Consider the following 25,097-nt stretch of genomic DNA (forward strand, 5'->3'; position numbering starts at 1 on the left):
CTTTTACTCTTCTGAAGTGATCTTTGATAAGAGCCAACATTGTTAAAGGTTATAGGTATATTTTTAGTGTGACCTGGTTAGAGGGTTTTCACAAAAGATCATTTAGACCTTCTCATTCCTTGACATTTCTAAAGAGTGGCTTCCTCTAAAGGACTTAGAAAAAATCACTATTGGATGCTACTATGTAGGATTTCAAATACTTGTTAGGTCCACTTAGTTAAGAGATTTTATCTTCTATAATAGTCAAAAAGTAACAGTCAAGTGATCTATTAGGTTTTAGCACTACCTTGGTTGTTTGGATCTTGTCTTTTCTCTGTCTCTTCCTTCCAATCTCTTATTGGCTTATTCACACACTTTCTCTTTCAATTGGTACTTCCTCTTGCTTGATCTTTTCAATTCTGTTATGCCTAGTTCACCTTTTAACATCTTCAATTTTTATTAGCATAATCCACACATATTCAACAACAATTTACAACCAAAAACAATCTTGATCATCCCCTTAATAGGCAACTTTTCCTTTCTAGAATCTTTTAGAATTTTTTCTTTATTACAATCATAGATCTTAGGTTTAATGTATTTAGTCACTTAGAAAATAGAATGCCTTCTTGAAATTTGTGCTTCATTTCAAATTGCTAACTCTTCACCATTAGATTGTCTCTAAAATATTCTAGCTATTGATCTCATAAAAAAACTTTGTCCTTATCTTTTTGACTTCTTGAAAATTCTTATTTTCATCAAATATTAGCCTTGGATTAATATTCTCTTAACTTGTTCTTCTTGTTCAGGCTCGATAAATACTAAAAATTTACTTGGGCAATACATCACTCGATTAACACTAAAATTACTTGATTATAACTAAACTTTAATTCTTCTTTTCTAGGAACTCAGTGACAACTATAGTAGCTTGGTTAATACTATGTTCCTTGTTTCCCCATCTAGTTTAGTAGGTGTGACTTGAACATACATAATCTTTAATACTTTCTCACAAATATTATATGATTGCAAAGAAATCAAGCTAACATTATATTATCATATTGTAACTCATTCAAGTATCCATTGAATACCATACTTATCAACATACTTTCTTCAAATCTTCTTCACCAATCAAATCTTCTTCATCCATAAAATAATATGGCACTCTACTAAATTAGCATAATGTCTTACCAGTTAAAGCTTGACAGCAATGACAATATAACAATTGAGATGACTCTTCCACATACGTTTATAGAATTATTAGTTGGGGATAATAATAATCCCTATTAGGAGATTTTGAATCCATGCTAGAAGATTCAAACCCTATTAGGAGCAACTTCAACCATGTTAGGAGCTAATAAGAAGTCAATTAAACCCACTGTCAAAATTGTTGCAAAATTGTCTTCACTAAATAATTATCAAGATAAAATATCTAAGGGTGAAATGACTGGTACTACAACTTATCTTTGCAATATATTTCATTTTAATTTCTTAATACATTGTCAACATCATCCTTTCCTCATATCTCATCAAATTCACTTTCACAACTCACATAGAGCAATATTCATATACATGATACTGTTAGCATGTATGTTGTTGCTATGGGGGAGTATTGTAGAATAGTGATATGGTGTATAACTATGTTTGTCATTGACAAAAACATAGTAATAAGTTAGTAAAAATTGGCAGAGTAGTAGATTGTGATATCTGTATTAAGGAAAATATATTGAGTATTTGTTCATGCATAGCTACCAACATATACTACAGCATGTATGTGACATGTGGGCAAGTGTGCAAAACCTGAATCAATAGCTTACAAAAGTTATTAATGATTTATAGAGGACCATAGGGAAACAAAGAATTGGGAAAATAATTTTTATTGTATGATCGATATAGCACATTGTATTTGGAATGAAGGGTTGCATAGTTAACCATAGGTAGTACACTAACTATTGATGATGTCAGCAAGTGCGTAGGTATAGAAGTCACACATGTGGAATATTGTGTATAACTATGAGTCAATAGCATTAATTAAATGTGTATTTCATTTAATTAACTTATAAAAAAGTATGGAGCTGACTCAAGAAATTAATATTGAGTGTGGAAAGTATGGAGTTGACTCAAGAAATTAATATTTAGTGTAGTATAAAGGAAAAATGTTTTCCAAGTTTTAGATCATCATTATTGGAGATCAAGAAGAAAAGAATAACTGCAAATTGTGGACTAGAGGAGCAGAGTAATTTGCTAAAGCATAACCTCAAGGGTTGCTATTGATGAGTTTAGAGTTTCAGATCTAACTGCATGATCTAAAGGTGAAGAAGTTTGACGTATTGGAAAGAGGAAGAAGTTAAAGATTGTTTCACATCTATTATTATGAAAGGAATAGTACCTAGATTAATTGGATAGTGGATTCATTGATTTAATCCTAAAGCTATTTGGACAGTGGGTTCAGCTACCTTCTACAACTCCTAACAAGAATTAAAAGTCTCCTAATAGGGACTCTTTGTACTAAGTATTGTAACAGACTCTTAATAGGGTCCATCCTCTAACAATGAATATTTAGATTAGTACATTATTTTGTGGGCATCATTCCCACTAGGGTTTTCCCTTTGATCAAGGGTTTCCATAGTCAACATACCTGGTGTTACTATGTATGCACATTTCTTTATGATTGTTGTTTACTTGGCAAATTTTTTCAGAAAGGAAAGTCCTAGATTTGATGGCACAAACTATGATAGTTGGAAGGATAAAATGAAGACTCATCTCTTGTGTATGGGTCTAGGATATTGTCTTGTAACCAAGACATCAAAAAATATTGTAGAAGAATAAAATATTGGAACCTGTAGTGAGGAATAAAGAGAAATGTTTATGTGCAACATAGGGGCAAGGGAAGAAATATTGTCAGCATTACTTGAAAGTGAGTATAGTCAGGTAGAATTACTTAAAGCATCTCATGAAATTTGAAAAACCTTAGAAGCTAATTATGAGGGTGATACACATGCAAAAAGGGTTAGATTTCAAAATTTGTACTATGCTTTCCAAGATGCTAGAATGATGGAAGATGAATTTTTAAGAAGCTACATTGGGAGAATATCTAAAATTGTTGCAAGAATCACATATCTTGATGGAAAGAAATCTAATAATGAAGTGTATGGAAGATTTTGAAAAGTCTGACACCACCTTTAAAAATAGTAGCACAAATGATTCAGCTGATGATACCTTGTACTATTAATTTCACCAAAGAGACATTACTTGGTAGATTGGAAGCTGTAGAATTGGAAAAATTTGAGACAACATTCAGTGCACTAAACATCAATCCTAGTTTAGCAAGGAACACAAAAGCATAGGGAGACATTGCAAGTAGCAACAATAACGTTGAAGAAAAGATCCAAAAGGGAGTAGCTTTTCTTATGGAAAGAGAAAAGGTTGGTAGGAATATCTTCAAATGTTGGACATGTAATGAATATGGTCATTATGCTTCTAAGTCTCCTAAAAGAGAAAGAAAGTCTAAGGGAAGATTCAAGTCTAGAAGACCTACAAGTTGTTTATATGCTAATGAAGAAGAAGAAGAAGAAGAATCTAATCAAAACATGAGTGAAGATGAATTAGGATTTGTAGCTATAAAGGATGATGATCTTGATAGAGAAATTAGAGATGAAAATGCATTGATCTCACAAGCTGAAAAGAAAGATTAGATTATTGATAGTGGTTGTTCACATCACAATGACTAGCAATATGAGCAAGTTTGTCAAATTTAGAAGCCATGATGGAGGAATCGTCAGAGTAGGTAACAAAGTAGCCTATCATATTATAGGAATTAGATCTATTACACTTGATGGTAAGACATACACTGATGATGTCTACTTTGTTGATGGACTGAAGCATAACCTATTGAGTGTTGGACAGCTTATGGACAAAGGTTACCAATCACAGTTTAGTAATAACACATGCATTATCAAAAACAAGGAAGGAAAAATTCTTGGTACTGACACAAGAATGAGAGGTAATTTATTTCAATTAGACTCTACTAAAATAACATGTTTGTTAGCTAAGATTGATAACAATTGGCTATGATATAGAAGATTTTGTCACATTAACTATAATAACATTGTAAAGGCCAGTAATACACTTCCTATAAGAGATTTACCTAAGATCACTAAGCCCACTAATACTATTTGTAAGGAATGTATTTTGGCTAAGTAGAAGAGAGTCTCATTTCCTAGCAAACAATTTTTTACTACACAAAAGCTAGAACTAATTCATACTGATCTCAGTGGTCCTGCAAGAACAAGATGATACTATGGAGAAAGGTACTTTATGATTTTTGTTGATGATTTCATCGGAATGATGTGGGTATCTTTTCTTAAAGAAAAATCAAAAGCATTTGAGAAATTCAAGATATTTAAGAACAAAGTTGATGATGAATCTGGAGTCAAAATCAAGAGCTTGAGGTTAGATAGAGGAGGAGAATTCACCTCTAGAGAATTCAATATCTATTATGAAGAGCATGGTATAAGGAGACAACTATCTTCACCGCATACACCTGAGTAGAATGAGATTTCTAAAATAAGAAACAAATCAATTACTGAAGTAGAAAGGTCTGTGCTTTTTGAGAATGATGTACCAAAGACCTTCTAGAGAGAAGCAGTCAATACAATAGTATACACACTAAATAGAGTATAGATTAGGAAAGGTATAGGCAAGACACCTTGTGAGTTATGGTTTGGTCACTCAACATCAGTCAAGTACTTCATGATATTTGGAAGAAAATGTTAAATCAAAAGAGATGATGATCCAAGGAGTGATGAAGAATAATATGCAAATTGAAGATATAAGAGAAGAACAAAGCACAATGCCTAAAATAAGAGTTGAAGTAGCAACTCCTACTCCAAATAGGAACATGATAAGACATCATCCTACTAACTAAATAATAGGAAGTAAAGAAAATGGAGTAATGAAAAGGAGCAGAATTAATGAAGAACTATGTTTGATATCTCAAGTAGAACCAAGAAGCATAGATGAAGCAATCAAAGATAATCACTAGATAAGAGCAATGGAGGAAGAACTCTAGCAAAATATTTAAAATGACAAATGGGAATTAGTTACTAGACCTAAGGACAAAAATGTGATTGGCACAAAATGGGTATTCAGAAATAAAATGAATAAACAAGGAGAAGTAATAAGGAATAAAGAAAGACTTATATGCAAAGGTTACTCTCAACAAGAAGGAATTGATTATGAGGAAACATATACACCTGTAGCAAGGATGGAAGTAGTCAAAATGTTCCTGGCATATGCAACAAACAAGAATTTTAAGATATATCAGATGGATGTTAAATTAGCATTCTTGAATGGAGAACTTGAAGAAGAAGTTTACATTGAACAACCAGAGGGTTTTCCTTTAATGGAAGAGAAGGATATGGTTTGCACACTAAAGAAAGCATTGTATGGATTAAAGCAAGCACCAAGAACTTGGTATGCAAGGTTGGACAAATACTTAACAAAACTTGGATTTGCTAAAGGAATAGTAGATAGTAACCTATACTTGAAGAAAATAAGAGATGATTTGCTAATAATCATTATATTTGTTGAGGAAATTATTTTTGGTGGAAATGACGAAGCTAGTAACAAATCCTTAGAAGACATGAAGAATGAATTTGAGATGAGCATGATAGGAGAAATGAAATTCTTCTTAGGAGTGTAGATTGTTCAGAACAAAGAAGGTATTTTTATCTCTTAGACCAAATACTTAAAAGATAAGCAAGGATGAGACACCTACTATTGAAAAAAATAAGTATAGATCTATGATTGGAGGATTGTAGTATCTGACTCATAGCAAACCAGATATAGCCAATCTAGTCAAAATTGTGGCTAGATTTAAAGTTGATCCTAAAGTGTGAGGCCTCACCCAATCTGTTATAGTATAGATGACATAATTGCATTATGATACTTCTAATTTGATGTTTTGATATATGTCAAGACTATAGGGTTATGTTATTTTAATATCTGCATTTTGATGATCTGCACTTATGTCTACACATTAAGACCTAAATGATATAAGTAATGATTGTGTTCATGTACTAAACCTTTTCAATTACTTTGATAGAAGTTGAATTGTGGAAATGCTTGTAATGAAATTTTAAGTGGCGGTATGTTACTTGTTGTTGATATTCAGGGTTTGGATATTTTTACATCATTCAATACTTAGAAGGACCATGGCTTAATTGATCTATTGATTTTGACATTTATAGTAGTATTCTGCATCTATGATATGTACTATGAACCTGATATTGTGAATGAAATGATCAAACACATATGTATGAAACTTTATGACATGATAAAATTAGATTATGATATGATGATTATGATTATTTTTAATTTGATGTGATATGTAGATAAATGTTAGTTTGATTATGATGGTGTATGATTTAATGTAATATGCAAATTTTTGAGGTTTAATGATTAAATGTTGAAAAGATGAGGAATAGGAAGTTAATTATGAAATTTGTTATATCTGAATTGTAGAATAACAAAATTATCATGTATCTTTACTTCATATGTATTTTATATGTGAATTTTTATTGGACTACTAATGCTTGATTTTAGTGTGCAAGAAAGGAACCATGGAAACATAACAGGGAAACAAGGTATAAACACATGTTCATATGACATTTCCATGGTGAATCTTTAGAAAATTCATAAACCTCATTGTAATGTGTTTATTTTGTAAATGTGAGATGTATGTGTGTAGTATGTATTTCATGAGTAGATTCAGAACATGTCATGTCTGATGTATAATGAATTTTGTGTGTGTCACTTGACACTTGTACTCATTATGTGAAAATGATATGTTCTTTGAAGATGGATCATGTGGCCACCTTATCTATAGTAAAATTATTTAATTAAGAATTAGACTTATTGCCTTGACTTAGTAAGGGAAACAAAGGTTATCACCATATGAAACTTGAAACTAGACTTTACCTAGCATTATGAGGGCCAAAAATAGCTCTAAAGTGAATTTTTGATAAAAATAAACCCTACCCATGATAAAACTTTAAGTTAGGGGGCTAACAGTGACCCCTAGGGTGCTTAGAAGACCTAGGAGACCCCAAAAAGAATGCATTTTTTATTGAATCCTAAAATGAGAATTTTATATAGGGGAATAACCAAATTAGAAACCCACTTACCCACTCTCTAACTTTAGAGACATTTAGGGTTTGGAGGAAGAGGATAAGGAGCTCTACAAAAACTTTCATTTGCCATTACTTGGATTGAGGTTGGTATCCATGATCCATGGTGTTCCTTCATTGCATTTTAGATTTGATATGGTGTTACTTTATGGCAATGTAGATTTGATATGGTGCAGATATGGTTTGTGAAGAATCTTGTTGTATGTGTGTTGAATGTAAGAAGTTTTATGTGATTTCTTCCTTGAATATTGTTTTGTTCATGATGGTTGTTTGTGTAAATGGGTGTGAAGCATCACTCACCCTTGGGAGGGAAGAGATGCTTGGGTGAAGGGGTTAGTTGGGCTCAGCCATGTAGTTGAGAAAACTCTCCCATGTGTGGAGATGATTTTAATGTGTTTCAATGGAGTATGAACTTCATGATTACTTGCATTCTTGGGAGGTATAAGGAGGTATATGAAGAAGAAAGTCATTGTTAAGCCTTGAAAGGGCATGTTGCTTATGAGAATATGTGTATATATATGATTCATGGATTTGAAATTCTCCTCATGGAGAGATCCTACCTTCACCCTATATATTTATTCTATGGTAAAATCTATGTGCAAGCCTTGGGATGGGATGTATTGTGTTGTGTTGAGATGTATTATTATGGATATGCATGATATTTGAGATTGAAGATGTGCAACCATTTGTTTCTTGTTTCTCTGAGCTTGATGGGTGGCCTCCTTGAGGTTAGGTTGGGAGGTGAGCCTCCATGGTTCTACATTTTGTCTCTTATTTGTACATTTTTTCTTGAAGCCTTGGACATTTGGAAATTGTGAAGTCTTACCTTTGCATTAGAAGAGAGAACACTATTGTTGAGTACAAAATGGAGAAACAAACTCCATCTTGTTAAGTGTATTATTATCTATTTGTAAGAATATTGTTATTATTCTAATTAATTTTTTATTAGAAAGATTGTGAATCCTTTGTGTGTTATAGAAAGATCTCTTCATCTATATATTTGATAAGGTGATCTCACCACCTTGTCTGTATACTTGATAAGTGGTTGAATATAAGCTTGAGAAGATCATGAAGGAATATTCATTATATTGATGTTGTTGCTTTGTAATCTTAGATATGAATGCATTGAAGAAAGGATTAAGTGTCATGGTAGACATTAGAAAGTTGAATTGAAGATCATCATTTTGTTATTCTTATTTCCTCGAGTCTCATATGAATAAACTAGATGTATTTTTATGATCAATCTTGACTTTTGTATAGATGTAGAGTATGCATTCAATTGTTTTTGTAATTGTATTTAGAATGTAGTCACAAATAGATATCATCCATGAATTGGAATACATGAGGTTCATAAAGTTGCATGCAAGGATTTCAATTGTGCTTCGAATAAAAGTATCTAGGAACTAAATTTTGGTATCAATTTGATAGTGATTATAAGAAATATATTAGACTGCCATTTAGATAAAGTAATGGAAAGCATTATATTAGGTTAAAATATCATCAATTCAATTAAATATAACCATAGAGAACACATGAAGAAACAAGGCAATAAGCTCAACTTAAAAACAAACCAATAAAATAATCCCTAAGATCTTGACACCTAGACAAATCCATTAAACATAGTAGAGTTAACTTACAAATAAATACATACATACATACATACATACATACATACATACATACATACATACATACATACATACATACATATATATATATATATATGCAAGAGTGCATGATGGTGGCGTAACTCTTGAAGAGACCTAAGAGTACTTTCTTCCTTTCAAAAGAATTCACTATAATGAACAATATATTTTAAAAATGAAATAAGGCCACCTTGAATAGACTACCTACCCCTACTTATGACTTGTATAATATTTTAAAAATTTAAATAAAGCAAAGAACTCTCAAAAGTCTTCAACCTAGCCGACCACCCCATTCACTCACCACCAAACAAGTAATAGATTAAGTCAAAATATTAATGCCCACCCTCCTAGGTGTTACATGCTTTTAAGAGCTATGAATAAACTTTTACTAGTCCTTGTCATGGTTCTGACAAAAGTCAAAAACCTTCCATCTTGTCCTAGGTGTCTTAATGTTCTTGGGATAAAACATGTATAAAATATACACCCAACACACCATGCCTAGTGAGGAGGGTAGGCATTTGGGAAGGGGAGGAGCAGGTTTGATGATGGGAAAGTGACCCATGATGGAGAATATACCCTGAGATCATGCTAACAAAGCTTTTTTTAAAATTAAATGCATTGGGAAGCTAATAAAACTATGTTCAAACACCATTGAAGGGAAGATAATGTGGGCAAATGACCCATAACATAGGAATTAAATTTTTTTTTTTTTGGTGGGGGGGGAGGGGAGTGGGTAGCACTTAAAAAGGAGGAAAGTGATTGTTTGGGTTTTTGGCATGCGGGGTGTGTGTTAAGGGTGAGTGTTAGGACATAGGGATAGTAAATACTAACTTAAAACAAATAAATTATGATTAGGTGATTGGTAAGCCAATAATGCATGATTAAGTATAAGTTTATTAGGAAGAATGTTAGCTAGTTAGTATAGTAGTAGAATTTAGTAAAGTTTAGTGCTTAGTCAAAAAAAAATTTATTGCTAGACAAGTGAATGAATTTTAGTTAGCAATGTTAGTTTAAAATTTAGTTCATGACTCTAATTATTAGATTTAATTAGTGTTAAGAATGTTAATTAAGTTAGTTGGATGTAGATTTTATTTTTTAGGGTTGATATTATGTAAGTTGTTAGAGTGACGGAATTGAAAAATAAAAGTACAAGATTAGATGATAGAGTATAATAATTCAAATAATTCAAATCTAGTCATGGAACATGGTTACATAAGTATATTATAATATCTAATTAATAAAGTAACATTGATAAATAAACATTACTATATAGAATTGAATGTATATTATAATGGGCATATCAACTTTGTGCAGGTGTCAATGTTGGATTTGTATTTCATTTATTTAAATGTTATTTGTAAAAGTAAAAGTTTATATTTGGTTCAAGGGAATGATAACTAGATAATATGGATTCAATTGAAGATAATAGTAGGTTTTCAAAGTTGATAAAATATAAGCCAATTTTGAAATTCAAATGTATAAATCTAGTATTAGTTAGTCAGTATGTAAATAAGGGTCAAGGGTCAATAAACATGGTAGTATAGGTAGTTTGTTAGTCTACACTTTCTTTGTGCATGTAATGGTACGGTAAGGTTGTCAAATCTTACATTATTTGTATGACGTAATGAAGTATTGTGAATATCTAAGTGGGTTCATTCGGATAATAAAATGCTTATGTTATGGTTAGAAGGTGGTATAGGTTATAATAGTGTAGATAACTTGATAGTTAATATAGGGTTATGTTAGAAGAAGAATTTAGTGGCAATATTTTTTTAACTATAAGAGATTAATGTTTCATCTAGTTTCATGAGGTTATGTTAGAAATTGGATAGTGTGTCCCTTAGTTACTAATTGGTTCTCTAGGAGATTTTCCTAGTATTTTTTAATAAGGGTTTGACAGTGAAACATATCTAATGTGATTCATGTTACGAATCTAGATCTAATGATGTGAAACTCAAAATAGTTAAGGTTAACATTTCCACTATATAGGGTTAAAACTATAATATATCAACATTGCAAAAGGATTTCATCCACACAGCAGAGATTGGAACCTATGAAACTATGTTGCTTAGGACCTTGCATGCCATTCTTCTAAACATAATTGGTGTAGAACCCTAAATAAAGCTAATTGGATTCATCGTTACAACTAATTTTGATGTGACACTAGAGAGTTGAAGGAAACAGACCATCTGACATCGTGATCACCTAGATAATAATAATAAATCAATGACATCCTAAGGCATATGAAAAAAATTAGTTATTCAGGGTTACCTAAAACCTAGGCTCAATGTTAAGTCAACCCATGTTTGATAAAATTATTACCCTATGATAAATAGCTGAATTAAGAGTTCACATCCAGACAATGATTTTAACTCATGATCACTCATACCATCTAATGAATGTAACTCTAATCTATGTATGTAGAATAGGTATATCCAAATACCTAACTTAGTTTTATTTTGGTCGTAACATGTGTATGTCAATTCAAAAAAAAATTGTTGTGCTTTTTGCCTAAATTTTTGGGCATGACATAAACAATATCACTATGCAGTAGTAAAAAGGATATTCAGATATCTAAAAGGAACATCAGATTATGGAATTTGGTATGATAGAAGCAATGACTTTACTCTTTTTACTTATATAGATGTTGATTGGGCTAGAGATAGGGATGACAAAAAAAGCACTAGTGGAGGAGCATTTTTTCGTTGGAGGAAGACTAGTTTCTTGGCTCAAAAAGAAGCAAAATTGTACCTCACAAAGTACTATAGAGGCAGAATATGTTGCAACGAAAAACTATGGTAATCAAGTCATATGGATAAAGTAGATGATGAAGGATATTGGAATTAAATTCACAAAAACTATTATCATTTACTATGATAACACAAGTACTATTAACATATCTAAGAATCTTGTTTTGCATTCTAAGACTAAACACCTTGCCATAAAATATCACATGTGGAGAGAGAAAGTTGCTGAGAAAAAAATCAGACTGGAATACATTAATACTAAGGAATAGATTTCAAACATTTTTTAAAAGGCCTTGCCAAAGGATACATTTGAGTATCTGAGAGGTATGATTGGGGTTATGCCCCTACCTAGCTTAGAATAGAAGATGCAAAAAGTGCATCAATCTAGGATATATAGCACCATTGTTAGATTGGACTGTATGTGGATGCTTCCTCAATGGGGGAGTATCTGTGATGAATGGAGTCAGTCAAGGACTCTTAGAAATAGGTAATTGGTGTGCAATAGTGTCTTTAGACACTTGTGTTGTTTATAGAACTATATGAAAAAGTAGTAAAGCAACAGATTGGCTTGTGGTCATGTTGATAGATTGTTGTATGTTCAATTTTAGTATAATATTTGGCATTGATGTCAATGGGGGAGATAGTGACATGAAAAAAATTAGAGAAAGTTTGTACTATGGGGGAGACATGTTGCAATAACAAATTTTCATAAAGAAACTTAAGTGGTAAAAAACTTGTTGGTATTCTTGAAACTAGATATTTTTCATCTGTGTTTATCATCAATGCCAAAGGGAGATATTGTTAGCACGTATGCCGATACTATGGAGGAGTATTGTAGAACACTGATATGGTGTATAACTATGTTTTTCATTGATGAGAACATAGTAATAAGTTAGTAAAAATTGGCAGTATAGTAGATTGTTATTTTTGTATTAGGGACATTATATTGCATATATGTTCATGCATACTTACCAGGATATACTACAACATGTATGTGACATGTGGGTAAGTGCATAGAACCTGGATCAATAGTGTATGAAAGTTATTAATGATTTATAGAGAATTGCAGGAAATAGAGCATTGGGAAAATAGTTTCTATTATATGATCGATATAACACATTGTATTTGGAATGAAGGGTTGCATAGTTAACTAGAGGTAGTACACTAACCACTAATGACATCAGCGAGTGTGCAAGTATAGAAGTCACACATGTGGAAGATTGTGTATAACTATGAGCTGATAACATCAATTAAATGTGTATTTCATTTAATTAACTTATAACAAAGTATAAAGCTGACTCAAGAAATTAATATTGAGTATGGAAAGTACGGAGCCAACTCAAAAAATTAATATTGAGTGTGGTATAAAGGAAAGATGTTTTTCAAGTTATAGATCATCATTATTGGACATCAAGAAGCAAAGAAGAATTATGAATTTTGAAGTAGAGGAGCAAAGTAATATGCTAATGTGTAACCTCAAGGGTTATTGTTGATGAGTTCAGAGTTTCAGATCTAACTGCATGATCTAAAGGTGAAGAAGTTTGATGTATTGGATAGAGGAAGAAGTTATAGATTATTTCACATCTATTATTTTGAAAGGATTAGTACTGAGATCAATTGGATATTGGGTTCATTGATCTGATCCTGAAGCTATTTGGATAGTTGGTTTAGGTGCCTTCTAGAACTCCTAACAGGGTTGGGATCTCTTAATAGAGATTCAAAGTCTCCTAATATGGACTCTTTGTACTAAGTATTGTAACAGACTCCTAATAGGGTCCATTCTCTAAAAATGAATATTTAGATTAGTACATTATTTTTGTGGGCATCATCCCCACCAAGGTTTTCCCTTTGATCAAGGGTTTCCCTAGTCAACATATATGGTGTTACTATGTATGTGCATTTCTTTATGATTATTTTTTACTTGTTTGAATATTCAAGAATTGCTCAAGATTAATATATAACTAGTTCACCCCCCCCCCCCCCCAATCCCCCCCAGTTATATTGGTGATCTATTATTTTGAATAGATACTATGATCACACTTGCAACTAATGAAGGCACCTTGCCTTTACACCAAGTCCTTATAAAAAATGAATTGAGTCATCCTTCCAATGAACAATGTTGACAATCATAAGATATTATAATTAATTTTTGGATGATACAATACATAATACATCAATTACATAACATTAGTCGACTTGACAGTGAGAATATGTCATGTTACACTTCAATGACCAAATAGAGAATGAGCAACCAAGTCTTTAACTGAAATCTAATCCCTCTAAAATGTGTTAGCCTCACTAAATAGATAAAATTCTATTAGCAATAAATTGTTTCCTACACACTAGCCTATAACTAGTTTTCCAATAAATTGTTGTAATTCACTCATGTCTAAATAACCCTTTTTACAAACATAGATATTGTTAGGCCCAAATGGCAATATAATTGATAGTGGGAGATTGTTAGCTGATAATTATATGAATACTTGTAAGAGAGTCATATCAGTTGATATATTGTCATTGATATCAAGTCTTAGTTGGCTATACATTATGCTAATTCAATTGAGTACTAAATCATTAGATTGATGAAGAGGATTTGAAGAAAGTATGATGAAGATAGGAGTGATATGTAAGGTATTCAATGGATACTTATATAATTTGGACAATTAGTAATGTAATATTGGTTTTATTGTTTTACAATCATGTATTCTTGTGAAGTATTGAAGAACACAAGCCTAACTAAGTGAAAAAGTTAATAAAGGGAGACTATATTCAACAAGTGACTCTAGTATTGCCTGAGTGGTTGGAAAAGTAAATGAAGAACATAGTATTCCCCAAGAAAGTTAGCATTAACCAAGTTCTATATTTCCTAAGTAAATGATATGTTTACTGAGTAACAACTGGATGAACAAGTTTGGAGAATTGGAATCTAAGGCCAAATTTTGGTGAAATTTTGGAAAGTTTAATATGGTCTAAAGTAGGAGTCAAAGTTTTTTGCAAGATCTATAGCTGAGAAAATTAAAGAAGGATCTGATGAAGAAATTGAAAAGGGATAAGGATGGACACAAAGTTCTATAAAACTAATATTTTCTAAGTGTCTAAATTCATTGTATGAAGGAAATTTGGTATGAATCTAAGATAGACAATTGTGATTAAGTGGAAAAGATGGAAGGGTTTAGTAGCATTGAGAAAACTATTTAAGGAGGAGAACAAGATAGTTTTTGGTTGTTGGTTGAAAGTTGATAATAATTATGCTGAAGTTGTTGATCAAATGCAAAAGAGAGGAGATCAAAGTATGAAGTTGTTGAAGGTGAAAGAAGATAGTTGAGTGAAGTGAATTAAGTAGGGAAGAGGAAAGATAAGATGCAAAGATGGTGAAAGAGTGAATCATCCAATTGAGTAAAGAGAAGAAGAATGAGAGGGAATAGAGATCTAAAAAGAAAAGGCAGTTGTTATTCTTAACATATCATTTTATACCATTACTATTTAACCATTATAGTAAAAATTCTTATAATTTCTAAGTGGAGCTAACAACTCTATGAAGTCTTATATGGTAACATCAATTAGTGGCATTTGTAATTCCTTTAAATCCGGTCACTCAATAGTTAGGAAAAAGGAGTGATAAGATCTAGATGATCTATCCTCTAACAAGGTCACATTAATAATGTGTAACCTTTAACAAGGTTGGCTCCTAGAAAAGTTCACTTCTAAAGAGTGATTTTTTTTGGGTTGCTAGCCCCATGTTATTTTTCCCTTCATAGGGTTTCCACATTAAAATATTGGTGTCAACTATATTAATGTTATTTTTGTTACACATTGTTTAACATGTTTTAATAGTTTACTACAACTTGATAATAACTAAGTAATCACTAGGTAATAGCTAGAAAGTTTATTGTCAATTACAAATGCAAGGAGTAGTTAGTTTGTTGGTGTTTTAAACTAAAATTCAATGATGAGAAAAAAGTACATCTAGGGGCAACTAATTCCCATGTTCAACATACCCATTTAGACATCGAGGCCAACTATAAGGCTATACTCCTTCTTCTTTAGGCTCTACAAAACCTAGGCAGGTGAACCTATAGATTCTCTCATATGGTACTAGTTTCAAAAGCACACAATCTAAATCTATACAAAGTAGATAAAACACTGAATCTTCTATTGCTTATGCAAACAATAATGGACATGAAATAGCTAATAATATGACTTGTGAACTTGATAAACTAAGTTAGGGAAACTCTTTTCAGCTCTTCAAAAAAAAGGGAAAAGATATTGATTAAAGTTTGATTTTAGCATGACCAATACATGACAAACAAAACATATAGATCCTATAGCTGATTAGTGCTTTATCTATTGAGCAATTCTATAATTCACTAATACACATCCTTGGAAATTATTGATATATCTCATACATCAAGACTCTAGATATATCATATCACTTTGTGAATTAGACATCTACATCAAAACTTAAACTAATTGCTCGACCTATCCTTTCATAAAATCTAAAATCCTATCAAATGCATCAAGCATTTACTTGGCTCTTTGTTCCAGTAGTAAAACATATTAAGACATACAAATTTAAGGAGTTTTAACTAAGCTTAAACTCTTTGTTCAAAAACCAACAAAACATTACAGACAAAATGAGTAGGAGACAAGAATCAGATTAAAGATAAACTTGTTGCTACATTTTCATTCATTTCCTTGAAAAAAATACATAAAGGATGCATGAAAATAATTCATAAAAAAACTAAATAGATTAGAACTATCTATAAAACTTCGTTAATACTATTCAAATATAGAGAGAAATGATGGGCATGGATGGTGGGTGTTGAAAATAATTGATTAATTGTGTATTGTCTTTGATATTACACAAAATTTCATATCATTTATAGTTAGTGTATGCCAAGTTCACTCAGGTGATGAAGACATTTTCCTATATTTGTTGAGCATTCTAAAGTTTGCCTAGTTTAGAAGACAATGTCTATTGAGTTCACTTAGTCATCAAAAGGAAGTTTGCAAAACTTGAGTGTTAACCAAGCTCACTCAGCTAATGAAGAAAATGTTGGATGGAACTAGTGTTAACTAAGATCACTTGGTTACCAAAGGAACTTTATGCATATGTAGTATTAATTGAGTTTGTTTGGTTAACATAGGAAAATTATCTCTAAGTTAGTGTCTACCAAGCATGGTCAGCTAACGAAAGATTTTCTTTTTTTTGGCATATTGAGTTCAATTGATTTAGTTGTTGGTTCTATCCAACTGAGAAGATTAATATTAAGTATTCTATGTGTATTCAAGCCAACTTGACAATGTTTAAGATATAAATATAAGTTCAAGTTGAGGATTGAAAGTGAGGAAGGAAATAGAAGATTTTATGATGCTTGGAGGAAGTGAATTAGAAGGATAAGTAGAATATCCTTATTGAGCTACAAAGATACATTCAATCAGGAAGGATTAAGTATACAAGAAAGATCTATAATTAGAATTAGTTACACCAAAAATTAGGTCATCTCATTGTTACTCTATAACCATTGTAGCAGAGATCTAAATCTCTTAACCAAATTGGCTTAAAAGCTATTTGTAAATCTTCTAACAAGGTTTCATTTCTATTTGAAGTGTCTAAAGACCTCTAACAAGGTCACTCCTAATAGAGTGATTAAATCCTCTAATAGGGTCACACCTAACAATTTGTTTTATAACCTTTAATGGGGTTGGCTCCTAATAGGACTCACTTTAGAAGAGTGAAAATTAGTAACTAGTTGCAATTGGTAGTTTTTCCCAAATTGGGTTTCCACATTAAATCTTGGTTTCACTTGTGTTCATGATATTTATTTTATGTGTATGAAACTAAGTTAATCTTAATGCTAATCATAGAAAACATCTTATGATTTGCATTTATTGAGTTATTTTTGTTATTTTATTTATTGTTGAGTTACTGCATTTGCTAGAGTAAACTGAGTGCATGTGTGTTTATTGAGTTATAGAAAAATACTATTTAATCAAAGTTTTGATTTGTATTAACATCTAAGGGATCTAGGATTTATATTTGTAAAAATTTATTCACCCATCCCCTCTCAGTTACTCCTTTTATATTTCTAACAATTAGTATCAGAGCTTTTGGTGCTTGTAGAAAAGGTTTCAAGGACCTAAGCTAAAGATCATGATGTCTTATAGAAGGGAGATTCCAAAGTTGAAAAAATATAACTTTAAGGCATGGAAAGAACTCATGAGGCTAAAATTGGAAACCATTGGAGATATGGGGCTAAAGAATAGACACCAAATACAAAGCTCCTACTAGAACTATGACTATTGAAGAAATTGTAGAAAAGAAGAGTCATAATATCATGATGATTGATATTATTTCATCTCTCAACTATGCCAAATTTGATGAGGTAGGAGATTGTGGAACTACTTATGAAATGTGGATCAAGCTAAAAGCCATTTATGGAGGAGATGACAATGTAAAGAGAGCCAAATATGAAAGTCTTAGAGCAAAATTTGATGAAATGAAAATATTGCAAAATATGTTGATATAATCGAAGCTAGTTTCAATGCTATCAAAGCTTTTGGAGGAACAATTGATGATGTAACATTGGAAAGAAAGGTACTTAGAACCCTTGTTCCTATATATGCAATTAGAGTGTCTACTATTCAAGAGATGAGATGTAATCCAAATCACACTATAACTTTGGATGCTCTAGTTGGAAGATTGACAACATTTGAGCTAGACAACTATGATAATTATACTCCTAGTTCTAGAAATCTTGAGTTTGCATTTGAAGCTAAGGTATCACTTGAGAAGAAAGCTAAAAGGTCTAAAAGAAAACAATCAAAAATTGAAGAGGAAGATAGTTCTAATAGTGATCTTGAAGCCATTGAAGCATTTCTTGCAAGAAAGTATCCCAAAGGTAAAGGAAAGTATAAAGGTAAGATTCCTCTAACAAAGAAAACAAAGATGAAAAGAAGCACAATAACTTCAAAAGCAAGAAGGACTTTAATAACTTCAAGGACTATGAGGAAAATGGTAAGAAATCTTGTTTTATGGCTAATGATTCAGATACTAGTCAAGATGATGAAATGGTTTACATTATTGTAGAAGATGAATCTAATGATGAAGGAGATAAAATGGCACTTATCTCTCATGTTAGAAAAAATGATACATGAATTATTGATAGTGGTTGCTCACATCATATGACTAGTGATAAAAAAAATTTGAACACATGAAACATTATGATGGTGATAGTGTGAGATTTGGAAACAATGAACCTTGTTGCATAAAGGGAAAAGGTTGTATCTCACTAACCAATGAACTAAGTTGTGACAATGGCTACTAGGTTGAAGGACTAAAGCATAATCTACTAAGTGTGGCATAGTTGAATAACATTGGATTCAAGGTGGAATTCATTAATGGGAAGGCTAATCTACTAAATAGAAAAGAAAATCTAGTTGGGTCTTGCAAACAAACAAAAGGTAACCTATTCTACCTAAATCTTAGTGAAAGTTCATGTTTTATTGCTCAAGTAGAAGAAATATGGTTATGGCATAAAAGGTTATGTCATGTGAACATTGATAATCTTATCAAGATAAGAAAAAATAGAAGAGTAAGAGGTATTCCTATTTTGAGGAAACCTAATATGGATCTATGCAAAAAATTTCAAATCAGTAAGATGGGAAAGAAAAGTTTCAAAAGAAAAGACTATCATTCAAAAGAATTCTTGGAGCTAGTACATACATACTTATGTGGACCTATTGGAATAGAGATTCGTAGTGGTGATAAGTATTTTATTATATTTTTTATTATTCTAGAATGATGATTGTAATGTATCTAAAAGAAAAATCTAAAGCATTTCAAAAGTTTAAGTGGTGTCTGGCAAGAGTAGAGAAAGAAACTAGAAAGAAGTTGAAATACTTGAGTTGGACAGAGGTGGTGAATTCATTTCCAATGAGTTCAATGAATTCTACATTGAAAAAGGAATTAAGAAACAAGTATCAATCCTTGGTTCACCTCAATAAAATGGTATAGCTAAAAGAACGAACAGATCCATCATGGATTGTGCAAGAACCTTAATGATAGAAAAGATTGTTACAATCAAATATTGGAAGGAAGTAACTAGTACTATAGTGCATACCTTGAACAAAGTATAGTTGAAAAAATACTCAAATCAAACTACTTATAAAATATGGTATGGCTACAAACCTAATGTAAGTTACTTGAAAGTAATTGATCGAAAATGTTATATCTTAAAGGAATCTAGAAAAGGTAAATTTTATGTCAAAGGAGATGAAGGCATATTCCTAGGACACTCCTATAGAATTAAATCATACAAGTGTTTGAATCTAACTACTCATAAGATCATAGAAAGTGCACATGTGAGGATTGATGAATTTGTAGAAAAGAGTGAAGAGGAAAGAAACAAAGAACCTAAGGATTACAAAAAGTTTATTTATTATGAACATAATACAGTCCCAAATCTAATTGGAAGCTAGGAGGTCTTGCCTCCTAAGTTCCCAAAATCTCCAAAAGCTACCGAGTTGCATCCAATGCAACCTAAGTTGCATCCAATACAACCACTACCTTGGGGACATCCCTTGTTTTAATTGAAAATTTATCATTGTGGCCACACTTGTATTTGTTTTCTTTTAAGTGGTTATTTTTGTATCTTGGATTTAAGTTACATACGAGGTATTTTCTTGTGTATATGTGTGTTGAACTACAAATTGTGAGATGGCTATACCAAGAGGTATTCATGATAAATTGTGTAGGAGGTTGGGACACCATGAGATCATCTTGATTATAGGATATAAACCTATAAGATAGGGTCCCTAGACACCATTCCTTTCTTATGTCATAAACATAAACTCCTTTAGACCATTAAAAGAAGAGAAATAGATTGTTCTTTGATTTGCTATGGTGTGCACAGACACAATGTTAGGGACCATAGGAAAGAGTGTTAAGATTGTAAAATATTTAATGGGCATTTGAATTGTTATCTTTAAGTAAGATTATGTAATCATTGCAATAATGGATTAGACTATGGTAATAGAGAATTAATAGAATGATCAAAGTAAAAGTAAGGAATTTGGAATAGAAACCATGCAATATGATTACTGGCCAAATATCTAAGCCAAACAAGATAGTACACAATGACCAAATTGTACAACTAAGACTCAACCAAGAATACAACATTGTGACAACAAAGTGTCTACATTTAATGAATAGTAAGTAAAACTAGATATTTAAATGAAACAATTAATTTATTGGAATACTGATGGGAAATAAACAACCCCCTCAAGGGAAGAAATCTATCACCAATAAGTAAACTCTAGACTACAGTCGTAAAAATTAGTCAGTGACTAGGAGAGTAATAACCAAGGATGGTAAAGAATAAAGTTAGTATTTGATAATTAATAGTGAATTTAAGAATGTTGAAAGTAAATAATTACCAAGCATAGGGTTGTGTAAATAGGAATAAGAATTACCAAGAAAATGAACGTCAAAGGTAAGAATAGCTAAGAAAGAGGAATGATTTTGAGTAAATAAAACCCATGTGAAATAGGTAGGTTAACAGTGCTCTTAGCTGATAAATGGAAATGATATCAATTGAACTAGACTGAGGAAGGCAATAAGGATTTACAAAAATGAATGACTTGACTTGACAATATGAGACTGCATTAAGTTAGAACGATCTTTAAATACATTATTAGCATTAAAATCCTTATGAAATTCTTCTTCCAAGTAATGATTGATGTAAGGGATACTTATGTCAAATAGTGGAGGATTATGGTGGATACACTAATGTCAGGCAATATTTAACCAACATAACTATGAAGTAATCAATAAAAAAAAATGACCCATGTCATGAAACTTGTACTATAGATCCTTAAGTTAAGTCAGGTATACACAGAAAGTTGTTAGGGATGTTGTACAAATACCTTGAAGATTGGACCATTTATGCTATGGATCAGAAAGTCCTCTTGATGAAGGATATGTCCCTATTTTTGGATGACTTCCAAGAGGAAATCAAAAGCAAGGTGGGGAGGATGTAAGGCCTCTACCCCAATACCATATTGTTATCCCTAAATAGCATAAATATGGTATGAACTAGGAAGTGTGAGGAGGTGAGATTTCATGTCCTTTCCTCTAATGCATGGTATATGAATTATAGAATATCATCATACACCATATGATAGAAGGATGATAAGTAGGTTCTGGGATTTAGGTACATCATGATTCGCATCTTCCTTATTAATATTGGACCTGAGTTCTTATTAAGACTGATATACATTGTAGTCAATTTTCATAAATATCATATTCAAAACTTCATTGAGTTGGTAAGCTAGGACCCTATGGAATAAAGACTCGAGATGTTGTGACTTAGAAAACTATGCCAATGGGTTCATAGTATGTTATGATCTATTAAGATAGTTGTTTTAGTAGACCTTTGTGAAAAGATGAATTAACACCCACTCTTATAATGTATGTCTCATAATGATAACAAGATAGTGTTATTAATCAAAACTATATGTAATTGAATCAAAGGATACTAGTTGTGATGATTTCATTTTTGTGGTATTAACCTAAGGTATGTAATCAGAACTATTTTCATGATTGGTTGATTTAGCAATATAGATCCAACACTTCTTCATTTGATAGGAAATGTATTAGAATGTGGTTCAAAATGTTAGTTGGATCATTTGATTAGAAAATTAATGTGATATGAAGATTCTGACATTTTAACATTTCAAAAACTTTATATGAAAATGATTGACAAATAAAAGTTGATTATGAAAATTAAGAATGTTAAAATTTATTATATTATTTTTTATTATATGCGATGGGCACATTTTGATATTTTAACATTTTGAATGAATTATTTGAAATGATTAGGAAATTTAATTTATAATATGTTGATATGGATTTTGTAAAATTCAAAATTTTGTGCATTTATGATATATATTTTATATGACCTCCTTGGACTATTGATGCTTGAGTTTAATGTGCAGGAAGCGGAACAATGGAAATTCTTGGGGGAAACTAGTTCCAAACCTTTGTGAATATAGTCCAACCAAGGCAAATCTTTGGAAGATTTAAAAGCCTCATTGTGAAAGTATTTTTCTTTGTAAATGTGAGTTTTCTTGCATGTGGAAATGTTAATCATAAAGATCCATTAGAGACATGTCATGTTGATGTTGAATATTTTTTTATGTGTCACTTCATAGTTCTGAATTTTGTGTGTAATGACATGTCATGTAGGGTTTTGGTCAAGGTGGCATTTTACCCTAAAACTAATTACCTTGCTAATGAGTAAGTAAACCCACTTGACAAGGGTTAATATGGGTCACAACCAAAGAAAATTTGAATTTGGACTTGGCTAGGGTTTTGAGGGGGTCATTAGGTGGTCCCAAAGAGTCCTTTATGTGAAAATGAAGTTCCCATGTGATAGTATTGTTGGAAATATTCAATATATGACAAGTTACTAAGAGAGGAGGGGTGAATTAGTAACTTAAAAAATTCTTCCTTTTAAATTTACCACAAATCAATCTATGCTACTAAATGCATTAATATTAAAAGATAAATAATTCATCACACAGAAGATTACAATATTTTGGTGACCTAGAAACCTTCCAAATGGAAAGTAAAACTAGGATGGGGATGATACCTACAAAAATTCAATACAACAGCATAAAGTTTCCCTATTAAGGCTTACATTGACCACTTCTAGTGATTTTCCCTATTAGGAGCACAAAGGACTACTAGGTCCACCTTGTTAGAGGATTTACAAACATACAATGAAGTATGCACTCAATTAGGAGATTTGTAAAAAGACTATTAAGTCTACCTTGTTAGAGGATTTAGAAACCGATTCACCTGTTACAATGAAACAATGGATCTACTTACAACTAATTGCTGATAAGATCCTTTATGTACTGATCACCTTATGTGATGGATATAACTTTTCTACCTCTATATTGACCTTGTTATATTCCTTGAATTACTGTTGATAATCCTTCACATGTACTTCTCAAAAATACTTCACATTACTTGTATATTGCTTCATACATATGATATCTTACAATACACCTTACATATATACCTTTGAAATTTACAAAACTGCAAGGTTGACCAAAACACAAGTGAACTACACATTACAAAGTCGTCCCAATAGTAAATAACTAGGGTTTACTGAACTGACCACTAGTGACTTAGTAGATGTAGTGTCACTTAATAGATACTACATGTACTGAGTTTACCTTGCTTCACTTGGTAAACACTACAGATCCATTACTCAGTAGAAACTGACTTCATGTCATGCAAATTGATAACTTGGTAGATACTTTGAAGCTTGGTAACCATTATTTGTTCGATGAACATTGTAAGCTTGGTAAACATAGTTGAACTTCACATTCACTAGGCAGCTTCAGGAATGCTTGGTGTGAACTACTTAACTGCTAAGCTTACAAGGTAACCACTAAATGCTCAGTATAAATTGTAGACTAAGTGGTGAGCTTGATAAGCATTCAGAATCAAATAAGTGTTGTCACACATTAAAAAGTTGGCCCAATAGTAAATAACTTAGGTTCACTGATCTAACTCTCTAATACACGATCTCCATTGCATTACACAACATCATCATGAACTTGGTCGAAGTGAAGGCTTGGTCCATACTAATCATTTGGAGTAGTTTTGAACTTAGTGACCACTAGTGCCTTGGTAGATGTAGTGTCACTTGGTAGATGCTACACACTGAGTTTACCTTGCTTTACTTGGTAAACACTACACATCCATCACTCGGTAGAAACTAACTTCATATCATGCAAATTGATAACTCGGTAGATACTATGAAGCTCAGTAACCATTATTTGTTTGGTGAACATTGTAAGCTCATTAAACATAGTTTAACTTCACATTCACTCGATAACTTTAGGAATGCTCGATGTGAACTGTGTAACTGCTAAGCTTACAATGTCAACATTATAATGTTTTTGACACTTGAATGCCAACACACTTAATCATATTCCACATTAGATGCCAAGTGAAGAACAGATACTGAGTGAAGATCAAGTGTTGAGTGTTAACAAGTGCCGAGTGTTAAAAAGTGCCGAGTAATACAATTTTGTTAAGGTGCCAAGCTATCTAGGAAATAGCATGTGTCGAGCATTAGCAATACTTCAGGAGCCGAGTAACTTAGTAGATCAGCATAAGAGTTTGTAATTGCACAAACTATGATGCAAACAGTTTTTATAGCTAACATAAGTTAAATCTCGAAGGATTTAATGATGAGATCGAATCTTTTATTTTTCCTATGCAATTTGCATGCAGCCAATCAGAAAAAGATAAGTATTGAGTGGAAAATGCTAAGGGCATGCAACCAATCAGAAAAAGATAAGTATTGAGTGGAAAATGAAGATTGAATATGGATCGTAGATCCATACCTAACCCTAAATCTTCAAATGTCTTTATAAGGAAGACAAAATTTCATTGTGAAAAAAAAAAAGAGATGAGAGGTATGAGAAGACATACAAGGGTTTGCAAGGAATTCTATTTT

Source organism: Cupressus sempervirens, chromosome 8 (assembly GCF_028749045.1).
Source record: "Cupressus sempervirens isolate cs-2001-9-10 chromosome 8, ASM2874904v1, whole genome shotgun sequence".
NCBI classification, from domain to species: Eukaryota; Viridiplantae; Streptophyta; class Pinopsida; order Cupressales; family Cupressaceae; genus Cupressus; species Cupressus sempervirens.